Here is an 11,687-nt window from a genome sequence, read left to right on the forward strand (position 1 = left end):
CCTCCCGGGCGCGGGTCCGGGCGCCTAAGGCTCGCCTCCCCGGGTGCCCAGACTCGCTGGCTCCGCGCTCCCGCGCGCGCCCTCCAGCTCCGCGCTCGGGAGCCTCCGGGGCGCAGCGCGGGGCTCCCCTCGCCCTCGCTCCGCCCAGGTGCGATCTGTGGAGGGCCCGCACCGCAGCCTCCGCCCCGGTGCTCTCCTCCCACACGTTAGGAACCAGGTCAGCCCGCCGGGCGCCGGGGACTCCCCCACCCCGCACGAAAGACTCCTCGGGAGAGCCCGGGGTCCCCCTTCTTGCCCTGCGGCTGTGAAGGTAGCCTTGATGTGCCGGGAACCCAGCCAGGAAGGTGGGCGTGGGTCTACGGACCCTGCTGTGGAGGTGGAGGAGGTGCAGGCACAGGTGACGGAGAAGGCAGGGGACTACGGTCCTCTCGCGGCCGGGGCATCCCGGTGCCAGGATCTGACGACCCCGCCACGGCCCAGGACGCCAGCGCATTCAGATGCTCGCGGGGAGGGTGGCTGGCCCCTGGGGACGGAGATCCCCCCCTCCCAGGCTCCTAGGCGCTAGCCACCCCCAGTCCCCTCTGGCTCCTGCATTCCGCGTCCCCGAGCTCCCCAGGTACCCAGCCCCTCCCCCATCGGTATTTACACACCCCGGCCAGCGCCCTCCGGGCTCCGATCCTTTTTCCTCGTTGCCAAATACACAGTCCCCGAGCTCTGCCCCTCGCCCACAGCAGCACAGCCTTTTGGTTCCTGCGGCCGGTGGACAGATCTACCCCCCAACCCCCAGGGTCCTTCCCCACCCCCACCCGCCACCTTTCCCTCCCCAGACCAGTTACTTCACCCACCCCGATCTGCACTTGCAGTGCCCCCCGGCGTGCCGCCGCAAGCCCCTCCAAGGGTTCGTTACCCGGGTTGGGGGTGCTACGCGCCAGACCCGAGCGACCCCAGCCGCGATGGAGAGATCCCCGGGGTGGCTTTGGCCAGCTCCCCTCCCCGCCATCCCACCTCTCCCATTTCACTTCCTCGGCTCCTAGCCACCCCCTACAGGCAGGATGAGCACTGCTGGGTCCCAAACCCTCGCCCGTGGAGCGGATGCTACCGGGAGTGCAAAGTCGCCTGGCAGGCACACACGCCGAGAAACGGGCAGATGCATATGGCAAGGGGTGCTGGGGGAAGGGCGCGGGGAAGAGCTAGACGTGCAACTTGCACGGCCCCGGGTAAGCACGGCGCAGGGAGGGGGACACAAAAGTTTGCAGACTATTGCTCTGCAGCCGGCTCCGCGGCGAGCAAAGAGGGTCTAGAGCCCCTCGCCAGGCGGGATCCCTCCAGGGGTCTGCGCCAAGGGGTCCCGAGGGTGTAGACAGAGGGGCAGAGATCGGACCTGGGGGGACTGTCCCCCCTCCGCTTGTGCTCGGAGGGACGGCCTAGGCGCCCGGGCCGGGCACGATCCCGCGCTCTGCGAAAAGCAACAGGCGGCTGCACCTTACCTGGCGCCAAGTCCGGGGCTGGGGCGGCTGCTCCATCCTCGTGGCGCAGGGAGGAGGCGTCTGCCCGGGGGTGTGCGCGCTGCCAGGGCTGCAGCGATCCCCACCCGCAGGCGGCTGCGAGGCGGGCGAGCGAGCGGATCCCGGCGTGGGTGCGCGGCCGCTGGAGCGCGGGACGCCGGCGGTGTGTGGCGCGGCTCGCGGCCCCGGGCGCCGCCCGCCCAGCGAGGGTGCGGCCCCCCGGCGGCGGCGCGGGGCACCGCCGGGCTCCCGCTTCTGCGGCGGCCGCTGCAGACCTTGCGCGGAGCCCTGGCGCCTCGCGGAAGGAGGAGACAAAAGCCGCGAGGGGAGCGAAGCGCTCCGCTCCCTCGCTGGAGGGGAATCGCCTCCAACCCCGGGCTGGGACCGGGAAGGCGGGGCCAGGCGGCTGGGGACCGGGGACGCGGCGGGGGAGGAACGTGACAGCCCGAGCCCGGCGGCCGCCTCGCCAGCGCTGCCCTCGCGCCTCCGGGGTGGGGGGTCCGGGATGAGGAGAGGGGGCGGGGGCTGAGCCCTTGCAGGGGGAGGAGATGGAGGGAGCCGCGGGTGTCAGCTCTCCCCGCCGCCTGCGCCCGCCTCGCTCACACTCCCTTGCACGGCTCCACTTGCTGGATGCTAAGGCCCCATTCTTTCCTCCTGGTTTTCCAACTCCGGCGAGCAGGGCTGAATCCAGCCGGCGAAAAGAAGCAGAATGTGGCGCGGGGTGGCTTGCCCGCTAACGGGCAAGGAGGCCGAGGCTGACGATCGCCTCGGCCGCGGATTGCCTGCTCGCCTCCCCAAGGCCGGCGCGGGGCTGGGCTTCCGCGCCGCGGGACCCGGAGGCGGCGCCCCCACCCTGCCCGCTCGCTCCACCGCCAGATTCCAGAAGGAGTTGTCCCTGCAGTTCCTGAAGCCCGAAGTTTTGGGGTTGAGTCCTGACCCCTGATCCCGACACCCAACCAATCCAGTTACCCCCAAGCCAAAGGTTTGAGGGGCCTTCAATTTCCCCTTTACCCTTCAAGAGACGAAGTGACAATGCGCAGCCTAAAGGGAGTGTTTAGGGTCCTTAAGAAAGTGGGTTTGTTTTTTTGAGATGAAGGCCCATTACTGGTTTCGGTGATGTTTTTATTTCATGATTTTAATTATTTATCAGATCTGCACCAAAAACCAATTTGGGGCAGAGGAACCCTTCTCCCCAGCCTCTGCAGCTTCTATAATTCTGTGTAAGCCCAGATCCTTCAAAGCCCGGGTCAAATACCACCTTTTTCCTTAAGCCCCTTTCCTGCCCTCCTTACCACCTGCCCAGACACCGTTCATCTTTCCCCGCTGCTCTTGGCTATCCCATGCCAAAGCCCGCCAGTGCTTACATAGAGACTATAGAGTTCTATTGCTTACCTCTGGGTATGTCCTCGTTTTTATTTTTATTTTATTTGTTGTTGTTTGTTTCCATTGTCACATTCAGCAGTTTTGCCTCTATTGGGTGCTCAAGGAATATGTATCCAGTTTAAGGTCATTTCTGCCTTCAAGAACAGCTATATCCCAGTGTCCCTAGAATTAAAGAGACTCCAGTGATGAAATTTCACAAGTTGGGGGTGAGGGTAGGGGGAGTCATCATAAACTTATATTCACAGCCGCCCCTTTGCCATGGACTGGCAATGTAAAGCTATTTAATTCATTTTTGTTTCTAGACAGACTATACCTTCTTCTCTGGCTGACCACCTCAACTCTGTTTGCTGAATGCCCAAAGCCCAAAGAATACCAAGATGCTGGGCAGCTGCATAGAACAAGAGTTATGTATTCAGCTGCCAGCACCTAAAGCAAACCCAATTCCAGGTGGACAGTGACCAAAAAAATCTTTATCATTTCATGACCTGTGTCGAGGATGTTGAAAGCCTGCCAAGATTTCCTCATTTCCAATGAGGAGCTCTTATTCTGCATTTAAGGACAATTTGAACAGTGTTTCATTGCTGAGAGGTGAAGAAATGTACTTTACAGTTCAGATATAGGTAAAACCATCTTTAGCTTTCTGTCCCCACCTCCTATGAATTACAGGATGTAAAAACCCCAGGTCAGGGATGTTCTATGGAAAAGCTCCATAGATGACTCTTAAGATATCTTCTACTTCTAAGATTTTTTATCATACCGAGATCGGAAAGGTTGTGGTTTGAAGTTTTATTTATTCATAATTTGTTTTTTCAAATGAAATTTTAGGATCCAGGCAAGGTACACACGGATGTCAGGTATGTAATTTAGCATAATTTTTCTGAAATTCGGCATTAATTCCAAAAGCTGTCTAGGCATTCATGTATATTTATAAAATGCAACTTAAACTGTATAATACATTTTTTATAAGGTGTACTCCAGTATTATCAGTGGTCTTATGGGTATCTTCTGTTTTCTTTACTTCTTATATGGTAATCAAAAGGCAATTGAATTTGTTTTCAATTTAGTTTTAATTAAAAATGTTTTTAAATGCTAACTACTGACATAGGAAACCATTAGACATGGATACTTTCTGCCCTAGTTGAGCCACATAATCAACATAACTTGCTGACTGGTGGTGTCACCATTGCTATAAAAAGGATAAATGACAGGGCATGGGATTTGTCACGTCTGGTATAAACTTAGATGTGTTTTGTAGCAACTGAGAGTCAAGTCCAGCTCAGCAAAATATGATGTGTAATATGAAAAGCTGATTGGGGGTTGACCCCGTCTTGTCTTGACAGCCAATTAAAAAAAAAGAAGAGGAAATGGGAGGCATCAGAAGCTATATTTGTAACTTGATTAATGAGTTAGAGAAGGAAGCCTGGCATTAAAGGGCCATGAGATTCAATGACCTTCATTTCTACACTAATGGTCCCTCAGGATCAGAGGTGGGGCTTTTGTGAAACTTGTCCATGTATATGTCAAATGTTTCAGAAATATAGAGGCAAATATCATTTACAGGTGCATTCACCTTAACTTTCTTTGGAAATAGGTGCGCATGATTTTAAAATCAATACATTCTAGAAAATATGGCATGGAAAGGAAATTTCTTGAATTTTGAATTGTATTCTTCCTTGGAGACTCCCTAAAGAATAGAACTATGTTCCTTAGAGCCCAGGAGTAGAGTTTTTGAAATCTGAACAGTTGGGGTTCCTGAAACTCTGTTATCTAATGAATGAATGGAATCAATGTAAGGGGATGTTAAAATAATGAATTCGTTTTGGAAAGTTGTTGACATTAACTATTCAGAAGAGCAAACCACCCTAAAACTTCATGACTTAACGAAAGTCATTGGAATTTGGACAAAGTTCAGTATGGAAGGCTCATCATCCCTGCTCCACTCCATGTCAGTTTGGGGCCACTGGCAGGTTGTCCTTGTTATCAAGATAATGTAAACCAGTTTAGCCTTGACCGCTATACAAAGAATCCAGTCTTGATTTGACATTCTAAGTTTTAAGCCAAAACTCACCAGGTGAAGTATACTAGTGAACTAGCTAATCATTTGGATGATTTAGGCAAAAAGATCATTTTTTTCTTCCATTTGCTGAAATTATTTCAGCAAGAATTGGAGGACTACCCAAATAAATGAGTTCATAATAATTCCTGTATTTTTCCTTGAAAATCTGAATGACTCCTCTACATAATTGAGACCAAATTCATTATCCTGGTGTTTGCGGGACTCTGCAATTTAACTTGCTTTTTTATCCCTACCTCATAGCTTCCTTTCGATTCATTATCCATAATTATCTCTGCCTCATGTGTTGACTTATATTTGAACTAGCTGATGACACGTCTGTCTGCCTATTAGACTAAGTTCTCTGAGGGCAGAAACCTTGACCCCACAACCTTCAGCCTAGAGCCAGGAATGAAGTAGATGCTTGATAAACACTTAGTGAAAAGATGAATAATTCAACACCCCTTCCCTTTCCAACTCAATAGTTCCATCTCAAAATGGCAATATTGCTCGTGAGAGACTCCACAGGGGGGCTAATTAATTCTCTGCGACTGGAAGATGTTTTGAAGTTCCATAGTACTTTGGAAGCGCTGAAGAACATTAATACGTGCCATCAAGATGTTATTATTACTTCCCAGGCACATAAATCGTGAATAATCCCTTTTTAATGTGTTTGTTTTGAATATGCTCAACAAATTTGCAGAAAGTAATGTATTGTTGGCAGACTTCTGCTAATGGACACCTCGTGTAGATTGAATAAGGCATGGCCTCTTCCAGCTCCATTGTTTGTTCATGTCTCCAGCTTTCAGAGCTGCTATTTACACATGCTTCTTGCCAGAAAGAGAGCCATGACATGGGAAGTAGCCTTCTGGGGCTTCTGCGTCTTGCCATGTAGCTGAGGGTATCTAGGAGATTCTAGAACTTCACACTTAGTTCCCCGGTCATACAGTTCCTGTAGAAAATAGCATGTAACCACAAAGCTGGATGGTCAAATAGAGGACCCCAGCTGCCTTAGTTTCCTGACTGTGATCACAAATACCACAGACTGGTTTTGGTGTAAACCATGGGAGTTTATTGGCTCCAGGTTTCGGAGGCTGGAAAACTGACTTCCTCCTGGGGCTAGCATTTCCTTGGCTTTCCCATCACGTGGTGATGTCCTCCCTTTCCCTTTTGGATTCCATTGACTTTCAACTTCTAACTCCTATCCATGACTTTCTCTTCATGCGGCACCAGGAGGGGGGGGGGGTTGTGGGAACATTTTATATTTTTTAATGTAACATTTTTTTGTGATCTATGTATCTTCAAAAAAGTACAATAAAAAAGAAAAATAAAGACTCATCTTGTTTCAGATGACCACACCTTAACAAAAAATACAAAACATTTTTTAAAAGTTATATTTACAATGGGTTTACTCCCACAGAATGTGGGTTGAGATTAAGCACACATCTTTTTTCTGGGGGTACATATTTAATTCTGCCACATCATCCCAAACTGGAATGACCAAATTCTCTTCCCTAGCGATTTGGGGCTAGAAAACTGGAAGACTTGAGTGAGTGAAAGCAGTGGCTAAATCTTAGGAGCTATGAGCAGCCATGTTTTCTACTGTGTAGGAAAGTCATGCTGCAGTGAAAGAGATAAAACTGGCACAAAGGGAAAGATGTGAGAAAAAGGGATTCCCAGGAGGATGAGTCCCTCGTTCCTGCTGCTTGGAGGTCCAGCCATGTTTTTGTCTCTCCTGCAGCTTTTTATTCATCCTCTCTTTTCAATAAATCCACGTTTTTGCTTAAGCTAGTTCAAATTTGGTTTCTGCCACTTGGGACCCAAAGAATTCCAACTAATGCAACATTGAAGATTTGAGAAATGCCTCTCAGAAAATGTTTGATTAAAAGTTGGAGAGAAAAAGCATTTGGGGATGCTTTGACATGAGGCTTACATTTTGAGAAGTTCAAAGCTTGGCGAACAGCATAAATAGAACTCTATCCTTCCAGACAACAAAAATAGGTCTTTAAATTTAAAGCAGGATCCCAATATTTGTGATTTACTAGACTGTATGCTTCATGCTGGTAGGGATTTGGGTCCTTTGCCACTCTACCCCAGAGAGACTAGATTAGAATTCTGTACATGGTAGGTGCTTAATAAATATTTGTTGAATGATTAATATACTTCTACTATTTAATTGAACCCACAGTGCTAAGTATCTTCAAACTCATTTAATTCTGACTGGAACCTTTGGGGATGGGTGGGGGCTACCATGGATAGGGAGAGAGAGCTTGGTCTCAGAGAAAAGACAGTTTGCTCGAGAGCACACTGGGTCTATATGTTGGGAGTCAGGACTTGAACCCAGGACCATCTGTCTCCAAAATATGCACGATTTCTACCAGGTCACACTCATACATTAAAATAGCAATCTTTTCTGGGGCAGTAAACTGAAAGGGGTAGGTTCTGACTGGTACTTGGCTTCATATATCATTTCAGCTCTAAATATCAGGGGTTTAGTGAACACAGAATTAGTCCCCATTTTTGAACAAATGGAGATCGATGGTCCTGACTCCAGGACTCACCAGTCATGTGTCCTTGGGAAGTCTCATTTCCATGAAGGGATGTCATAATTCCCCTAGTCCCGTGTAGCTCTTGGTGCCCTCCCCACATCCCATTGGTATATCACCAACTCCACAGCTTCCTGAAAGCACCTGCTACTCTTTGCCTGAGTCCTTGAGGTGTAGGCTGGAAGTGCTAGCAGACCTAATGCTCCCATCCCCAATGGCTGATAGGACGAGGTGGGTAACTATCCCCCTCCCTGATCTCCCAGTTGGAATGAGGGTTAGATGTGTTCTACACTACCTCCCAGAGAGCCCCAGTGTGATTAAGTCCCAATTGCCCACAGCACTAACATGAATAAAGTGAGCCCTTGATTGGTTTCTTCCTTTCCATGACTCTTTTATTCCCTAGATGTCTTCCAGAAGTTTCCGATTAGACCACTTGAACTCACACCCTTAACGTCTGCTTCATGGGGAGCCCAAGCGAAGCCAACTCTGTGGCCCCTTCAAACTTGGTCCCTAAGAGAGAAGTTCAAACTACCAGACCAATGAGTTTTAAAAAACAATCTGAGCATTATACATCAAGTGTCCCTCTTTTGGAGATAACAATTACATAGGACATGCCATTTGGGACTGCCCTCTGCTATGCGGTTAAGAGCTTGCCCTCATGGAAAGGTCTTCAGTGAGTGGTGGGATGGACAACTCAGTTTAATTCAGGAGTGATTTTTAGGATACCCTCCAGGTCCTTACAGGTCTAAAACCATGCTCTCCAATGAGCTTTATCAACAATATAATAGATACTTTTATCTCCTTAAGAAATTAGGTCCACATGATTCATAATAGCCAAAAGGTGAAAACAAACCAAATGTCCATCCGCTGATGAGTGGATAAACAAAATGGGATTTACCCATATGATAAAATATTATTTGACCATAAAAGGAAAGAAGTAATGATACATAAACATGGATAAACCTTAAAAACACTATGTGAAATGAAAGAAGCCAGTCACAAACCACATGTTACATGATTCCATTCATACAAAATGACCAGGACAAGGAAATTTGCAGAGACAGAAAGTAGTTTGGTAATTGCTTACAGATGCGGGTGGGGGTGCAGTGACAGAGGGGGTAGGGGTAGTGGAGAAAAGGCAGGTGGCAGCTAAAACGTACAGAATTTCATTTTGAGGTCATGAAAATGTTTTAAAATCGACTGTGCTGATGGTTGTATATATATCTGTGAATATACTAAAAACCATTTAATTGCACATTTTAAATGGTATATGAATTATATATCTATAAAGATGCTAAAAAATTAGGTCCCATGTGGTTATGTAAAATGTTAACATTTTGAAACTGAGTGAAAGGTATATGAGGACTTTCTATACTATCTTTGTAACTTCTCTGTAAATGTAAAATTATTTCAAAATAAAAAGCTTTAAAGCTGGGGAGCGGATGTAGCTCAGATGTTTGAGCGCCTGCTTCCCATGTACCAGGTCCCGGGTTTGATCTCCAGTGCCTCCTAAAAGCAAAACAAACAAACAAAAACCCCAACTCTCATTGGGGAAGAGATGTAGCTCAAGTGGCTGAGCACCTGCTTCCCATGTACGAGGTCCTGGGTTCAATCCCCGTTACCTCCTAAAAATAAATAAATAAGACATGGGGTCCAATCTTGGGAAGGTCCAACATGGGAGGTCCAAAATCTTTCTGAACCTGCCTGTTTCCCTACCTAAGGAGAAAAAAATACTGTACTCCTCATTTAATAGTCTGGGAATCAGGTGAGATAGAATGTATGGCCTCATTATTTCCAGGCAAAGTTTCTTTCTTTTTCTTTCTCTCTCAATCTCTCTTTAAAATAAGGACCTGGATCCGTAAGACAGGACCACTATTGCATCTCAGGCCTCTCATTTCTTCCTAAGTGCTGCATTATTTTAAGTCCCCCTGTCACTTTTCAGGTTTAAGATTGGGCCTAACAATGTATATTCAGGGTTCCAGCAGTGGGATTCCTATGCTTGTTAAAACAATTTAGTAGCAATGAACAAGATTAGTTCACAATATCAGAGATTTGCCAAAAAAAAAAAAAAAAAAGGAAAAAAAAGCAGGATGGTATTAACAACTGCTACTAAGGTGGCCCTCCTTAGCAATTATTTGTTCTTGTTTCTTTGGCATCCGGTCATGGTTATTTTTGTTATTATTTGCATCTCATGAAAACGGTTCTGTTCCATCAGACCCACATGTAAGCATCCAGTTGCTGATGTAGGCTTTTCTTTCCTCTGTACCACTTAGGGAAGCCAGCACAATATTTCTGTTAGTTGGCCTGCAGTCAGTTCTGTATCTAATTATGGGGTTGATTTTTCTTCTTTTGTATTAAAGTTGTCTCCACCCACTGGGGGTGTTCCAGGCATTTGACAAAGAAGCTATCCCTCTCTGTCCCCATTTCATTGGGAAAAAGCCTAGGGCGTGGGGAAAATGCCCTTTTAGAAGAAGCCTTTTTCTAAACTTAGGGGATAAAGGAACCTACAGACAAGCCACTTAATCCGTCCAGGCTTCAGTGTTTTCCTCTGAAAAATGAGAGGATTGGCCTAAATCCATTCTAAAGTCCCTTTCTTTGAAACACAAGCATTTTCCCTAAGTTTACTGACAAGTAGTTGCCAAACACCAGAGGAGTGCTGATATGTTATTAGCTAATATTATCTCTCATCTGCTTGTAGCATCTTGATGGGAAATCATCTCTGGGAGCCGCTCTGGTGTTTCTCTGAGGACAGGCTCTGAGGACACAGGAAGAGGGAGTCATGGAAAAATTATGTAGATCCTTTCCATGTGGCACTAATCGTCTCGTTCTGCTATTACGCTGAAATAGATGCAGAGAAACCAACCGAAGGCTGGTTCCAGTGCCTGGAAGATGAGTATTACATAAGTGCAATTTTACTCTCTGCGTTAATCTGTGCTGAAGTAATTGCCTGCATTCTATTTCCAGTGTCTTGTTGGCGACGCTGCATGGCCTACTGACAGTTGTTCAATAAAAATAGAGATTGTGCCCAAGAGGGAAAGTGCAATATTCACATGTGGCCCATGTTCTGCTTCTGTGAGAGGTGGTACTCAGTTCCAGAAGAGTTGAATGAGGAGAAGCACTTCCTAGTGCATTTTACCAGGAATCAGGATTGACTTATGGTTCCAGGTTGCTAAGTGTGCCTGCCAAGTACTTAGTAAATGATGAGCCGTGCAACCGTTTCAGCAAAGTAGAACCTTTCTGAGATGAAGGAAACTGGAAGTCTTGCCCCCTCTTTTCTCTCCACATATTTACCCTTGAGTTACACTCAAATACTCACCTTTACCTTCCGTCTTTACTAACAGATAGTACCTACCTTACCTCTTAAGTGTCTCCCAATGGTCTATCCATCACCATCTCTGCCCCCATGGCTGCCCTTGATTCAAAGCATTATCATTTCTCACCTGAGTACCAGAATTCTCTCCTAAAAGGTCTCAGGGTCCCCAGCTCTTCCCTCACAGTCCTTTCTTTTCTCCACCAGGGAGCCAAAGTAATACTTCCGGCCTGCACTTTGTGACTGCCTTGCTCAAAAGTCTTCAATAGTTCATGATAAGTTATGAGCTCCCTCACCCAGCCTGCAAGCCGCCTCGTAATCTCCTGTCTGCCTGTTTTACCAGCTCACCTCCTCCCACCCCAGCCCCTTCTGTGCCCCAGCTAAGCTTAGCTGCTCACAGTTCCCCCACATTTACCACACTTCTGTATCTCCTCTGGAATGCTGCCTGACACCTTGTGTGGCCAGCTTCTCCTTGTAGCCACTTGTCTTGCGCCAACTTTCTCTCTAACTTACCAGGCTGCCCTGAGGGCTGTTTTCTCCCCACTCCTAATATTCCATGTCCATTCTTCTAGTATGGCAACTATCAAACGGGCACTGTGAACTCCCGTGTGGCCACCTAAAGTCTGGGACCTGGTTATTAGGTCATCATTCCTGTGCTTGTGACAGACAGGAGGTGCTCAATAAATGTTTCCCTAAGGAAGAGAGTGGACAGGGCATTTTCCAAGCACCTAGTGGATGTCAGGCCCCCTGCATGTATTTTTCATTAAAGCTGTCATTTCTTTTTGCGGGGGAGGGAAGAAATGTAAAAAGTCTGTGTCTTACATCTAGAAGAATGATAAGAGTACTGAGAAGATGGGCATTGATATTAATAATAACAATCCATGCATGTT

The 11,687-nt window shown here is 47.6% G+C and overlaps 1 protein-coding gene across 1 annotated transcript in view; it reads right to left on the minus strand.

The window, feature by feature from the left end:
• Window positions 1–2,224, minus strand: part of LRRC3B (leucine rich repeat containing 3B) — a 90,253-nt gene extending 88,029 nt beyond the window's left edge. Inside the window, exon 1 of the mRNA XM_004474525.4 lies at window positions 1,488–2,224. The gene's annotated coding sequence lies outside the window, so the exon portion shown is untranslated. The remainder of the gene's footprint in view (window positions 1–1,487) is intronic.
• Window positions 2,225–11,687: the final 9,463 nt, after the last annotated feature.

The sequence above is a fragment of the Dasypus novemcinctus genome, chromosome 31 (assembly GCF_030445035.2).
Source record: "Dasypus novemcinctus isolate mDasNov1 chromosome 31, mDasNov1.1.hap2, whole genome shotgun sequence".
Classification (NCBI taxonomy): domain Eukaryota; kingdom Metazoa; phylum Chordata; class Mammalia; order Cingulata; family Dasypodidae; genus Dasypus; species Dasypus novemcinctus.